Below are 14,262 nucleotides of genomic sequence, written 5' to 3' on the forward strand. Positions count from 1 at the left end.
GAATGTATATTTATAAATTAAAATATTTTGTGTTCATATTTTCTGCAATGAAATACAAGTCAAAGTAAATTTGTAAATCACTTATTTTTATATTTGCATTTTCCATACAGTCCAAACTTTTTTTCTGATTTGAAGTAGGTAGGTGTTCAGGAAATTTCACTTCAGATTAATTGTTTGGCTAAAAAGCATGTGTTTCTGTGCAACTGTGTGAATTCATACATACTCACTTCTTACAGTCAAGTAGCATGCAACGGCTTAATTTATCAAGGATATTTTAGCACAAACATTAAACAAAAGTATATTTGAAAGCAATGCAGGAGATGATAGATAGATAGATAGATAGATAGATAGATAGATAGATAGATAGATAGATAGATAGATAGATAGATAGATAGATAGATAGATAGACAGACAGACAGACAGACAGACAGACAGACAGACAGACAGACAGACAGACAGACAGACAGACAGACAGACAGACAGACAGATAGATAGATAGATAGATAGATAGATAGATAGATAGATAGATAGATAAAAATTCAGTACATTTTTACAGTATATCTGATGCAAGCTACTTAGAACCACAGATAAAGCACAGAAAAAGCTCTTTTGTTCTCAATACAGGCTAACAAAGACGAAAAAGGGAACAGAAGAAAGAATAGAGGAATCCAACAACAATCCACAAAGTGTGTGTGTAGTGCTCGGGGTCAATGAAAAGTTACTGGGGCTGTTTCGGGGGCCGCGTCAGCAGGAAAGGGTTTGTGCCTTTTGGAGCTCACAGGGGAGTAGTGCGTTTGAGCGTATGCTGTGGAAAGAGAGAAACACAAAGGGAGAAAAACAGAGAGAGCTTCATATTTCTGGCTGAGCAGGCCAAGCTCTCCGACTGGAGATCGGGAAAAAGAGAGCACTTAGGAAACATCTGGCCTCTGCGTGTGGGGTAGATACGGCAGCCCCTCTCCGCGCGACCCACGGCCTCCGCTTAGCAGCCAAAAAAGCCCACAGAGAGCGTTAATTCTTCCCACACTGATACGGCTGCTAGGATGCCTTAAAAGACACAGCGTGAGGATTGTGGAGGAGGAGCGACTGTTTAAAGGAATCATTTGATTTAAGAGGGGTTTTTTTTGAGGACAAAGCGTTGCTGTGTAAAAGTGTGGTGTGAGACTCGAAAACTGTTCCATCTGTCTGCTCTTTCCATTCGAAAAAGCTGTTTTCTCCAGCTCTCCTGACAGCACGGCAGGTCAGAGATGGTTGATGGGTGTGAAAGAATGAGATGTCGGTGTTGTGCTGGTTCTAATGTTTGTGTGTGTGTGTTGCATGGTTAATGTGTAGCTGAGGGACCAGTTCCTCGTCCGCCCCCCTGCTGTGGTGAGCAGAGCATTTGAACATCCGTATCCGCCTGATGTGAGCTCAATGGGGTGAAAGGAAAACAGCAATGGTATCTGTGCTTCTTTTTGGGCAAGCGTGAGGTCAGCTGGCAGACGCTTCTCACTGTGACAAGGTCACACATTTAAACACAACCAGGGAATATGCAGTGCAAAGAAAAATGATCCAATGAGCAGGATACATCTCTAGGGAAAGTCTGTCAACTTTATACAAAACTGCAATGTGATCAGTAGGAAAAAGTCATTGATAGGACAATAGCTCTGGGTGCAAAATACACAGAGGATGCACTCCCTTCACTTTTAAGAAGGATCAAATATTTTCCACACCTTTTTATGAGGAAATAAATGGTTGCAAATGTTTGTATTTATAAAGAATATTCTTTTGACGAATTCTGTCAGCATTTTTTTTTCTGTGAAACACACAAAAAAAGATTGTTTGAAAAAATTTGACTTTAAAGGAAAGAGGTGTCTTACAGAACAAACAAGCTGTTTTATCTGTGTAGTGTGCAAAGCTCACATCTTAAAGTGTTCAAACCCCAATGTTTAAAAGTTGTGGTCAGCATAGTTCAAAGGTATCAATAAAAATATGATGTCAATATGAATCAATCAATGATATTGTAACGTAGGACACTGGACAATGGAGATGAAGGATCCACATGCAGCTTATTTTAAGCTTAGTCACAAAGGCATTAGTCAGAACAGGAACAAACGAGAGCATGTGGGTAATACAAAAAAAAAAAAAAAGCATCGTTATAAACAGGCAGATGGTCAGAACAGGCAGCAAAGATTCAACAAATGGTAAACCAGAAAAATATCAATAACATGGAAGTACAATCAGGAAAATATGCTTTGAAATGCTTCACAAGGAAAACAAGAGTCAGCCACGTGTGTGTGAAGGGTGAATATAAAGTTCAGCAAATCAGTCAGTGATGAGCTACCAGATGTGTGATTGTAATCAGTGGAAGCAGGAACCGGTGTGTGCGAGCTGCATGCTGGGAGTTGTAGTTCGTTATTCTGTGTGTGTAGTTCTCCAGCGATCTGCAAATGCCTGATCGTTGACGATTACAACAGTTGAATACTGTCCAATATGTATTCATGTAATGATAAATACTGTATATCTGTGATGGTGGCGATGCAGTGGGGCAGTAGGTAGTGCTGTCACCTCACAGCAAAAAGGTCGCTGGTTCGAGCCTCGGCTGGGTCAGTTGACGTTTCTGTGTGGAGTTTGCATGTTCTCCCTGTGTTCGATTGGGTTTTCTCCGGGTGCTCTGGTTTCCCCCACAGTCCAAAGACATGTGGTACAGGTGAATTGGGTAGGCTAAATTGTTCGTATAGTGTAAGAGTGTGAATGAGTGTGTGTGGATGTTTCCCAGAGATGGGTTGTGGCTGGAAGGGCATCCGCTGCGTAAAAATGTGCTGAATAAGTTGGTGGTTCATTCCACTGTGGCGACCCTGAATTAATAAAAGGACTAAGCTGAAAAGAATATGAATGATTTTTATCACCCTATAGAAATCATTCTAATTTGCCAATATGGTTCTTCTTTTAATGTTGAAAACTGTTATAACATATATAAAAACTTATATATATATTTATACATATGTGTGTGTGTGTGTGTGTGTGTGTGTGTGTGTGTGTGTGTGTGTGTGTGTGTGTGTGTTTGTGTGTGTGTGTGTGTGTGTGTGTTTGTGTGTGTGTGTGTGTGTGTGTGTGTGTGTGTGTGACATTCCTAATGTATTTACAGTCACTTTTAACTAATGCATTTCTGTTTAGTTATAATTTTCTTAAAATAATATAAACACATTAGGATACGTTTCTGTATGCATGGAAAGTGATATAAGGTCAAGTGTTGATTTAAATTTTATTGAAGTTGTCTAGTCTATGGTTAATTCAGCATTAATAAATGGATATAGTTTAAGACAATGGTTGTCAATCCTGGTCTTCATGCATCCTGGTATTATCACTTGTAATTTGTTGTATGTTTCTCTTACTGACTCAAATGTTGTTCCATTATAGCCCCGCAAAGTGGACATCAAGTGGATTCCAATTCAAAAGCATGTTTCATTTAAAGGGCAATGCGCAAGACCTGACTTGCACATTAAATAACCCTTAATAACCCTTCACAGTTCAAAATTCTCCAAACAGTGGTGTAGCATAAATACCTTTATTAATTAAGCAAACAAAAAAGTTCAGCCAAATTGCTGTGTGTAGTAGTAGAGTGCAGTGAACACTGTCTAGGGAACATGTCAATCTGAACACAGTTCCTTAGAATCTGAATCAGTTTTATTGCTTCACACACACAAGGAATTTGTTTTGGCTACAGAAGCTTCCAGTGTACATAAAGTGACAAGTGACAACACAAAATAAATATGAAAAAAAAAGATGATAAACATTAATCATATCCCATGATTTTAGTAGTTTAAACCATGTTCAAAATTTGTTTATTGCTCTACAAACTAAGTTTGCCTCACATTCGGTTTGCATTTGTGTTATTTTTCATTTCAGTTGAAAATATGTCATCATAGTGAAATAAAAGTCACTAGCAATTTATAGTTACTGCAGACTTTAGGATCCATCATACAACTAAGAAGTCACTTAAAACGTATGTATGCTCATAGTTACAATAATGTGCTTTTGCTTCTGTAAACTTTCGTCTGCGAAATAGTCATCAGTATTCATGCACATGGCCTTTCTAAAAAAATGTATCTCACAAAAGTTAGCATATTGTTTAACATAAATGAGTGGGCAGTGTGATCTTCACAACATTTTATAATGAAACATGTAGCATTTCACATTCAGTAAACAAAAGGTTTGCGTAAATATTTTCAACCAAGGCTCATTCTGATTATGTACTGCTATGAACATTTTTGGAGAGAGCAAAATTTGTCCGAGGAGCCTCGCATTTTTGCAATTTTTGTTTTCACGAATCCACCAGAGGTCACTGTGTATGCAATATCAGATCTCAAAGTTATTTTGAGTGCCATTTGTGTTCTCACGTAAATCCACCAGAAGCCACTGTCAACTGACTGATTTACTGACTGACCCACTGCTTTCTTGGACCATTCTTTATTGGACAAGAACCCGCTGTTGCGTCAACTTTGCTCTCCGTCTCCAGTCCGTAGACGTACATGTTTAGCTACAGGACAACAATGGGAAAGTCGTACATACGGAGGTAAGCGGTCAGTTGGTAAGCGTGAAAAGGAACGGCGTCATACCGCCTCGTAGCATTTGTTTTAAAGATGAAATGCAGCCATAAGTAGCTCTGGCTACAAAATTCACAATCTCCAGAAATGTATAGGACTACATTTTTAGAATGAGCCTATGTTGAATATGTTTCAGAGATTTATTTTTACTAACATTTACTAAAATTTATTATTGATATTATCATTATTAGAATATTATTATTAAAATGTACATCAATACTGCTTGCATGGCATTGCACTGTAGCATAGCTAGTGCTGAATACATACTACTTTGTTTCATTAATATTATAAACACACAATTAATATAAAAAATCATATCAGGACATCAACAGTACTCCAATGTCTGAAAACCCAGCAGAATGCTCTGCTTCACAATTTGCCTCAAAATGACCCATAGCTGTTCTAAACCCATATATTATTGGCATTATTGTTTTGATATATTTTATAGCCTCTTCAACACATTCAGGTGTACAGATCAATGGGACGGATTGATGATAGTTGGACGCTTGGAGCAACTTCATAACTCTTATCCCGCCAATTGTTTGATGTACTGTGACTCCATTGACTGCTTTCTCTCACCCCCATGAGGGCTGAATCCTCAAGCTCACTAACAAGGTGAAAAACAGTCATTCTTCCACAGAGTTGGGTCCACCAGTTATGTCTCACAGTAGAGGGGGACTCTGCACTAGCCCTGATGTCCTTGACCTGTCCTCCATCAGCTCCTCTTGACAGTAGTGTCTTGAATCTTGAAATATGCCCCTCCACCCTGGAACCACAGGAGAGATGTCCTCAAGATTATTGCTCTTTCCTTGTAACATGAAGGTCACTGAAAGTGGCATGGGCTCTTGTGGGAAAATAAGCAAGAATGTGACTGAGTTCCCCTGTCATTTAATTTCCTTGTATCAATTCCGGACAAAGCACAATGGAATTTGGTGCTCGCTTCTCAGGGTCTTGCTTCCCATCTACTTCTAGACTAGTGATGTTTATTTGCCAGTCTACATCCAAATAAGAATAATTATACTCATATTTGTTAGTAGAAAACCTCAAAAGTGACATTTAACAGCCCCTGTAATGCATTAACAAAGGTCATAATTTGGCTTTGGGGGTCTTCAACAACAGGCTGATAAGAATACAAGGTCAAAAAACACTTCCATTTGTCTTATAATATGCATTTATGTTTACCTAATTATCCCAACGACTCTCATAGGATCCGTTCATTGAATCATTTGTTCCCAAACTGCTCTTTAGTGTGATGCTATACTGCGCTGATTTGCTCGATGATCCTGCCTGTTGCGATTGGTTGATTGTGTTCAGCACAGAGAGAAAAGCCCACCACGGCTTATCAACATTGTTGTAGTCAGAGTGCAGAGTATATGTGTGAGCCCAATGCAGGAGTGCATTAAAGCAATGAGGTTAAACACTAGCATATTTTTTTCTATTCTTACCTATGACACACATTCAGTATTAATCCAGACAGTGACAAAAGCTGAACCATTTTGAAACTTGACTGCTGCACGTGTGTAGGAACAGCTGGCGGTGGCCATAGCAATGAAAAACGGCAGAGAATTGCTCACAGTCGCATTTAAATTTGTAAGGAAAGCATCACTTGTCACATGTAACGTGGCTTTAAATACAAAATAATAACATAAAGGGTTAACCAGAAACAGTTCAAGCCACGTAGAGCGATTACAAGTAACAAAACACAATTAAACATATTTTGCAAGCTAGAGAAAACAAGGAGGCAACCATTTTAATCGCACTTAACTTATGGAGGAAGAAACTGATCCATGAACTGTGTACTGATAACATTTCTGTCAAGCTTTAAGTCACATACATCAATATATATATATATATATATATATATATATATATATATATTTTTTCTGATCCTTCCTTTAACTAATGGCCGACAAATCCCATTGCAGCGTAGATTTTAGCACTAATTACCAGAACGTTCAGTCATCATCAATCCCACATACTCCCACACTCTGGTAGTATCTGAAGGGAAAGGCGTGTTCACGTGTTACCGGATCCTGTAGTTCATTTTTGGTATTGTTTCATGTCAAATCAGACGAACGACAAATTATTTAAATGACTCTGAGTCTAATCTTTTATTTAAAAAAATCTACATTTTTAAGCATGGTGCACTTTCAGATTTAAACATTAGTTGGATGTTTTCATTCACTTAGAGCTGTGTTGCACACTGTATGGAAGGTCATTTTCAAAAACCCATAATAGGGGCACTTTAAATCATGAATTAACAGGTTAAAACAAAAACAGCAAATATAATAATTTATTTACTGTAAACAATTAATGGTTTGTCAGTAAATACAAAAATAACTTAAATAATCTTCATATTTAGGTTTTACATTGTTTAAAATACTTCATAGATGGCTGCTGTGGTTCAGCCTAAAAAGTTATTAAATGCTGAGCACATATCAAACAATATGTAAGAAGAAGACAAAGCAATAGTAAGCATGTAATGATTACAGACTCTTGCTCTTAATTTTACACTCTTCCAGTCAGATCCAATATAATTAGCACAGCATTATCTTACTTTAAAGGTGCCATACAAACTGGGATATAAGTGAATAATAGGAGTTCAGTACATGGAAATCACATACTCATCTTAAACACCATTGTTTCCTTGTTTTCTCATGGGATTTAAAAGATCCAGGAGAAAAAAAAACACATCTTATGTAGCCAGAAGTACGTATGGCTGTATTTCGTCTTTAAAACTAACACTATGGGGCGGTATGATGCCATTCTTTTTCATGCTTACCAGCTGACTGCTTACCTCCTTGTGGACAGCTTTCCTGCTGTCACCAGTTTGTCCAGTATCTCGCCTTGTACGTCGGCGGACTTGAGATGCAGAGAGGTGTTGACCACGACGATGGGGTTCAAGTCTGATGAAGAACGGTTCCAGAAAGAGGGTACAACAAAAACAGAAACTAAGAATTGAAATAAACAAGTAAACACAGGGTAAGAATGTGGTAAAATCTGAAAACATGGTAAAAATCTGACGAGGGATTTTCTTTTTTTGGATTGCTTTTTAAAACTGTAGGTTGGGATTAGGGAAGTGGGTGGACGGATCAGTCAGTGCTTTTGAAAACATTATTGGTTGTGTTTAGGGAAGGGGCTGGGTGGGTCAGTGCATTGGTCAATCAGTCAGTCAGTATACAGTGGCCTCTGGTGGATTTACGCAAGAGAAAACGCGAATGGCACCAGCCAGAGAAATTTGAGATTGGTATTATTAAATCTGCATTCACCTATTCTGTTATTTATGTACTGGGTGGGTGGAGCTTAGCCACACTACCACATAATAAAGTTAGGCCATACTATCATATAATAAAGTAGCACAATGCACAATAGGATGTTTTGGTAGATTAGTTATAAATCGTTTTTAGACTAGCCTCAGCTTCCTCTGATTGGTTTAAATGTACAGTATTTTTACATCAATGGTGCTCATTAATACGGAAATATTTAGCAAAATTGTTAAAACTCTGCCGGACTCATGTCATAATATTTTTTTAGAAGATGTCTAAAAGATTTGCTTGGAGCAAATGGAAAAATGGAGTGGAATCTTAGAGTGATAACTACTTAGCCAATTGTTTTTTCATATTTTTCCCAAAGATTCAGTTTTTATTGTTTGACTGCTCATATCACCGGTGTATGAAGGCAAAAATGAAAGAGCAAGCGATAACACAGCAGTTGGACATTTAGTTGAATTAGTTCAGTTCTCCAGAAAGCTTGTTGCAATTAAAGAATGGTAAGATATTCTTACAACAGATGTGTTGTATTTTCATGGCTGTCAGAGAAGGGCACACTGTTGTACAGGGGTGAGGAATAGCATTCTTGGATACATTTCTAGATGCTTTAGTATGTCTTCCAAGACATTAATGAATCAATGATTTACTGCCTGCACACCCGTCTGTTGTGAGGATAACTTTGTTGTCGAGGAGCATTTATCAGTACAAGTAAATGCTGAGCAATTAAAAGTATGTGAGGTTCTCTGCATAAATGATTCAACCTGTAATGTTGACAACACATGTGCATTTATACTCACTTTTTCTGGTGGCACTGAAAAAAAACTTTAAATACTCTGTCATTTGGGTCAAACAGACAACAATGAGACATTCAAACTGTAAAGTAAAATTCTGGGCCAAAATAAAAATCTAGTCGCACTGGGCTGAAAATCAAAGTTAAAAATGATTTGTAATAATTATTTATTATTGTTTTAATTATAATAATGTTGTAAGACTTTTGAAATTAAACTCCACAAAAAAGAAAGAAAAACACACACACAAAAAGAAACATAAGCTAATAAAATAACCACATTTGTGACCCCTTGACCACAATGAGGCAAAATTATATTTTTTCTTTTTTTCCTTTTTTTTCTTTTTCATTTATGCCAAAAATCTTTCAAATATTAAGAAAAGCAAACATATGAAACCTTTTTTGAATAAAAAAAAAAACTTGGTTTTTGATTAGTTACATGCATTGCTAAGCACTATATTTAGACACCTTAAAAGGCAATTTTACCAACATTTAGATTTTTTTTTTTTTTTTTTGTGGATTTTCAAATCTCTGCCAAATATTTTCATATTCTAATAAACCATACATCAAAGCTCAAATAATAAGATTTAATATAAAGTATGTGACAAATATCAATTTCTTTAATGTTATTAATAACATGTAAATTAATGTGATAATCTGAATTCTGCAAATTATGAGTATGTTTGGTTCATGCATAAGCAAACAGAATAGCGGGGAATATTAACTTTGACCGTAGCACACACACTCTGCTGCTCTAGCACTTTGGTCGTTGCTTGGTGTTTTGAAATGAATGGGTTATATAGTGCATTGCTTTCTGCATCTAGTAGACAGTATCTACAGCAAAAGGAAGAGAGAAAACAGCATGCCTGACAGTGAGGCACAGCATATTTTAAAACTTTTATAAAACTTTCAATTTTATTTGTGAAAGATCACACATCCAACAAAAGTATTTGCATTTTTGTACAAGGAAAAATACTGGGTTGAAATTTCTGACCCCCTATCATAAAACTGGCGCAACACTGCAGGGTGGGTACGGTCTGCTTTGTTTCTATATTCAGTACAGGTTTTGTTTTCATGTTTTGTGCCACATTTTTAAATAGCAAATTCATTAGATTTGTCCACCTGTCTGTTTTTAAGACATATGCATCACCATATGGGGCATAGGAATAGGACGTGTGTTTGGATAGAACTCAGTTATTTGACCACACTTCGTTATTATTGTTCATTGATTAATTTGCTGAAAATTAGAACTGAATTTAGAAATAGTTTTAAAACAAATCTTTGCGCTGAACAAACTAAATTAAATATGCAGGCTAAAGAATGTCTTCAGTGGAGTGATAATTTCCTTATCCACTAAAGTAAAGAAATAAAGCAAAGAGCAAAAGTAAAGTAAAAAAGCAGATCGGAGGAGGCTCGTTCTTTATCCTCAAGCTGCAGATGGTCTGTTTAACGGATTAACTTGCTAGTGAAGTTTTCAGTTTTTCCATGTACAAAGTGCGCCAAGTAAATAGCAAATGTGTCATCGCAACAAAACTGACTTGTAAAGTGAATGGGAGATGAGACTCAAAACACCAGTAACTCATTAAGAGAATGAGTATAGCCCTGTTAGACCATGGACTGGGGCACAAAATGTTTCTATCCTTATAATAGCATAAATGGATTGGGACAAGCCCTTAATGCTTTTGCATTTTTTGTTTGTTTGTTTGTTTGTTTTTTCTACTTTATGCTAAGAAAATTAAAATAGAGCTCTCTGTCATATCAGCCTGCATGATCTTTGTATAGAAATGCTTCACCAAAACAGGAACTGAAAAATCAGAACAAATTTTACATGCATTTTTTACAGGTTTTAAGTGTTTTTACTGATTTTTTTGGGATCTGTGCCACTGTCATAAACTTTTAAAGATGTTGGTAGATGGATGTCATGGTTTGTATATTGGGCTGTAACTGTGTGGACACTTCCACACCCCTAAACTTGATGTGACACAAAACAGAATGTGAATAACTTGTCAGTCACTAGAATTATGTGTGGTTCTTGAACATTCAAAGCGGCCTTTAGCCATCAGCAGGACTGAGGTCTGGCTATGCAAGACTACTTTTAGACTAACAAGAAAGTTTGAGTTCTTAAAGTTAGCATTTTTATTCATTTATTTATTTGTTTATTTGTTTATTTATTTATTTATTTATTTATTTATTTATTTATTTATTTATTTATTTATTTATTTATTTATTTTATATATAATATAATGACCTCTTATATCTCTTGCAAATAACAAGGCAATTTAGATTTCTCAGGTCAGATCATGGATCATGCCACAGTTAAAAAAAAAAATGTGTGTGTGTGTGTGTGTGTGTGTGTGTGTGTGTGTGTGTGTGTGTGTGTGTGTGTGTGTATAAGTTTATATACATATACACATATTCGCATACATACAAACTCACATACATACACACACATATGTATTATCAAATGCATTTCAGGGAATATACAATTCTAGCTTGCAGCTGCTTCTGATTCACTATAAGTAAACCGCCTGCTCTCTGTTATAGGCAGATCTGTCATTTCTTTCATACAGTGACAGCTTTTCAATAGCATGGCATCAGTTGTGGGCATGAAATCACCATGGTAACAAATGGCTTCTCAGCTGTTTTCAGACCACCACAGATTGTTTGTTGGGGAGAAAAAGACCCTCTGTACAGTTCACATAAATATTTAGGTCTATTAATCACTGTTTAAGTGAATACTTGAGGGGGAAAAATTTTTTTAAATAAGAGCGCATATGGGATGATGTGAACATATGGGAATAAACGCACTGAGAAGTTAAAAGTGAACAGGACTACTGCAGAGAAAATTTGAGTCACTGCTCCGATTTTAATATGTGCATCAGATATTTGCTTTAGTGCATTTCTTTCAACAAGAATATGTAAAACAAATCAAAAAGTGCTGAGCATTTCAGATCCGGCTAATCTTTTATGCTCGCTCTGCATAACAAGCAGGAAATCATAGATTTATTAGCCACTTTGCACAAACACACAATAGAGGCTGAAACTCTATATTCGGTTAGACAAAAAAAGGCCTTAGCCTTTAGGACACATACTAAGGACATCACAGCACAATATGTTACAAGAAGCAATAAAAATGGCCCACTCCATCTTTTATTCTACATTTTATTGTATTTTATTTATTTATTTATTTATTTATTTATTTGTTATTATTTATTTTATTTTATTTTTTGTTTGAGTCCAGGCTAAGCCATGACACCTTTCTGTGATGGATTTACATGTTCTCTTCATGTTCAAGTTTTTTTTTTTTCTTTTTTTCTCAGTGTGCTCCGGTTTACACCGCTGTCAAAACACATCCATAGTGATTGAATGTGCATAAAAAAGAGAGAGAGAGAGTGTGTGGGTGTTTCCCAGCACTGAACATAGTATAAAGCATGACCTTTGCTGAGTTTTCACTTCACAAATTTCAAAGTTGTCGAAACTCAGTTGTTTTGAAACTCCATGACTCTCTGGTACTATTCAGTTGTTACTGTGTTCTCACAATCATGGATCCGTCACAGAAAGTTACTGCACACACCACATGACTATGAATAAAACAAATCACTGACAATTCTGTCTGGCTCACAACCGCATGCAAGAAGTGATAAGGTGCTATAAGTTTGTTGGTCGGTTTGCTGATTTGCAGCTGAAAGGCCATATAAAAAAAGAGGTGGAGGTGGAAACAGGTTGGGGAGATGTAGTGAACAAGGATGAATAGGTCAATAAAAAGGTTGGAATGTGTAGCTGCAGATGGTCAAGCAAATGTTTCTGCTTTGTTACTGTTTAATGTTTAAAAGCTAATGATATTGTGGTCTATAACTCTGGAACTCATCGATGTCCTGAATGGTATCTTGCTCTCTTATTGGCTGGTGGTCATCGGCAATGTTTTAACTCAGAACCTATTTCACACAGCAGAATTTGGAATCACCAACTGGTCGAGATATTTAGCATGTCAAATAACTCACGGCCATCAGTGACATGTTAGCAATTCTCTCTGTTTGCATCTTTGATAACTCACAATGCATGATTGTCACTAGCATGAACAAGCACCGATTTGCCTCCAGGCATTTGTCAGCGATTTCACAAAACCTGTCGGCAAGTGAAAATTGGGGCTAAAATTGTGCAGTGTGAACTCAGCATTATTGAACTCTCAGGGCAATTGGTGGTTAATTCAGCTCTGGTGAACCATGATATAAAAGGTAATAACCAGAGAAAAGCGAGTGAGTGATGGTAAATGGTTAAACATAAATAAATAACAATGCTTAAAATTTTGATCAGTCATAACATTGTAAAGTGGATTACAGCAATAGCAATAAAACAATAACAATAGAAACTGCTAATAATGTAACCTTCATACATTCAGATTGTCAGAAAGAATGTAATTATTACTAAAATAAGAAATGGGTTAAATGTCATAAGAGTTTGATCTTATAATAGGATACGTGGTGGAAGTGGCATGACTGTACCATTTCAATAAATGTTTGTCTAGTATAAAACTATCCATCTTCTTCAGTCTTCTAGCTGGAATCTTCTAGCTTGCTAGTTTTTCTTCTTTGATTCTGATTTAGTAAGATAATAAAATATTTAAACCACAATTTTTTTGTGTCCAATTATTTACTTATGGGAAGTCTTGTCCACGACCAGCTGCATGTATATTATTAATTATGTATTTTTTGGCCATAATTATTATTACCGTCATCTTAATTTACTTAAAAATGGCTGATATGTTAGAAATATTTCATAACAAAGATTTTGTGCCATTACTAGAAGTAGTAATAATATTAATAATAATAAGTGGTTCATTCCGCTGTGGCTACCCCTAAGGAAAAAAAATGAATGAATTAATAATAATAATAATAATAATAATAATAATAATAATAATAACAATAATAATAAGTTGATGCAGTGGTGCAGTATGTAGTGCTATCGCCTCACAGCAAGAAGGTCGCTTGTTCGAGCCTCAGCTGGGTCAGTTGGCGTTTCTGTGTGGAGTTTGCATGTTCTCCCTGCGTTTGCGTGGGTTTCCTCCGGGTGCTCTGGTTTCCCTTATACAGTCCAAACACATGCGGTACAGGTAAATTGGGTAGGCTAAATTGTCCATAGTGTATGAGTGTGAATGAGTGTGTGTGGATGTTTCCCAGATATGGGTTGCAGCTGGAAGGGCATCCGCTGCGTGAAATATATGCTGGATAAGTTGGCGGTTCATTCCGCTGTGGTGACCACAGATTAATAAAGGGACTAAGCTGAAAAGAAAATGAATGAATGAATGAATGAATTAATAATAATAATAATAATAATAATAATAATAATAATAATAATAACAACAATAATAATAATTCATAGAATGTGTTTTTTTTGTTTTTTTTGTTAAAGTCCTTTGTTATTCTCCTTTTTAATGGTTTGAAAGAGCTGCCCTTGATCAACTTTCATAGCATCATCTTGCAGCTGCCCTAAATTAGTTAAATATATTCAGTTTATAAATGTAATATGCTTTATTTAAAACTCTTCCAGGATATTTTTGGCAGTATAAAACAACCATTTAGCATGCGCAAGTAACAGTAGCTAACCTGCCAAGTAACAGTAGTGG

This window comes from Danio rerio, chromosome 7 (genome assembly GCF_052040795.2).
Source record: "Danio rerio strain M-AB ecotype USA chromosome 7, GRCz13ab, whole genome shotgun sequence".
NCBI classification, from domain to species: Eukaryota; Metazoa; Chordata; class Actinopteri; order Cypriniformes; family Danionidae; genus Danio; species Danio rerio.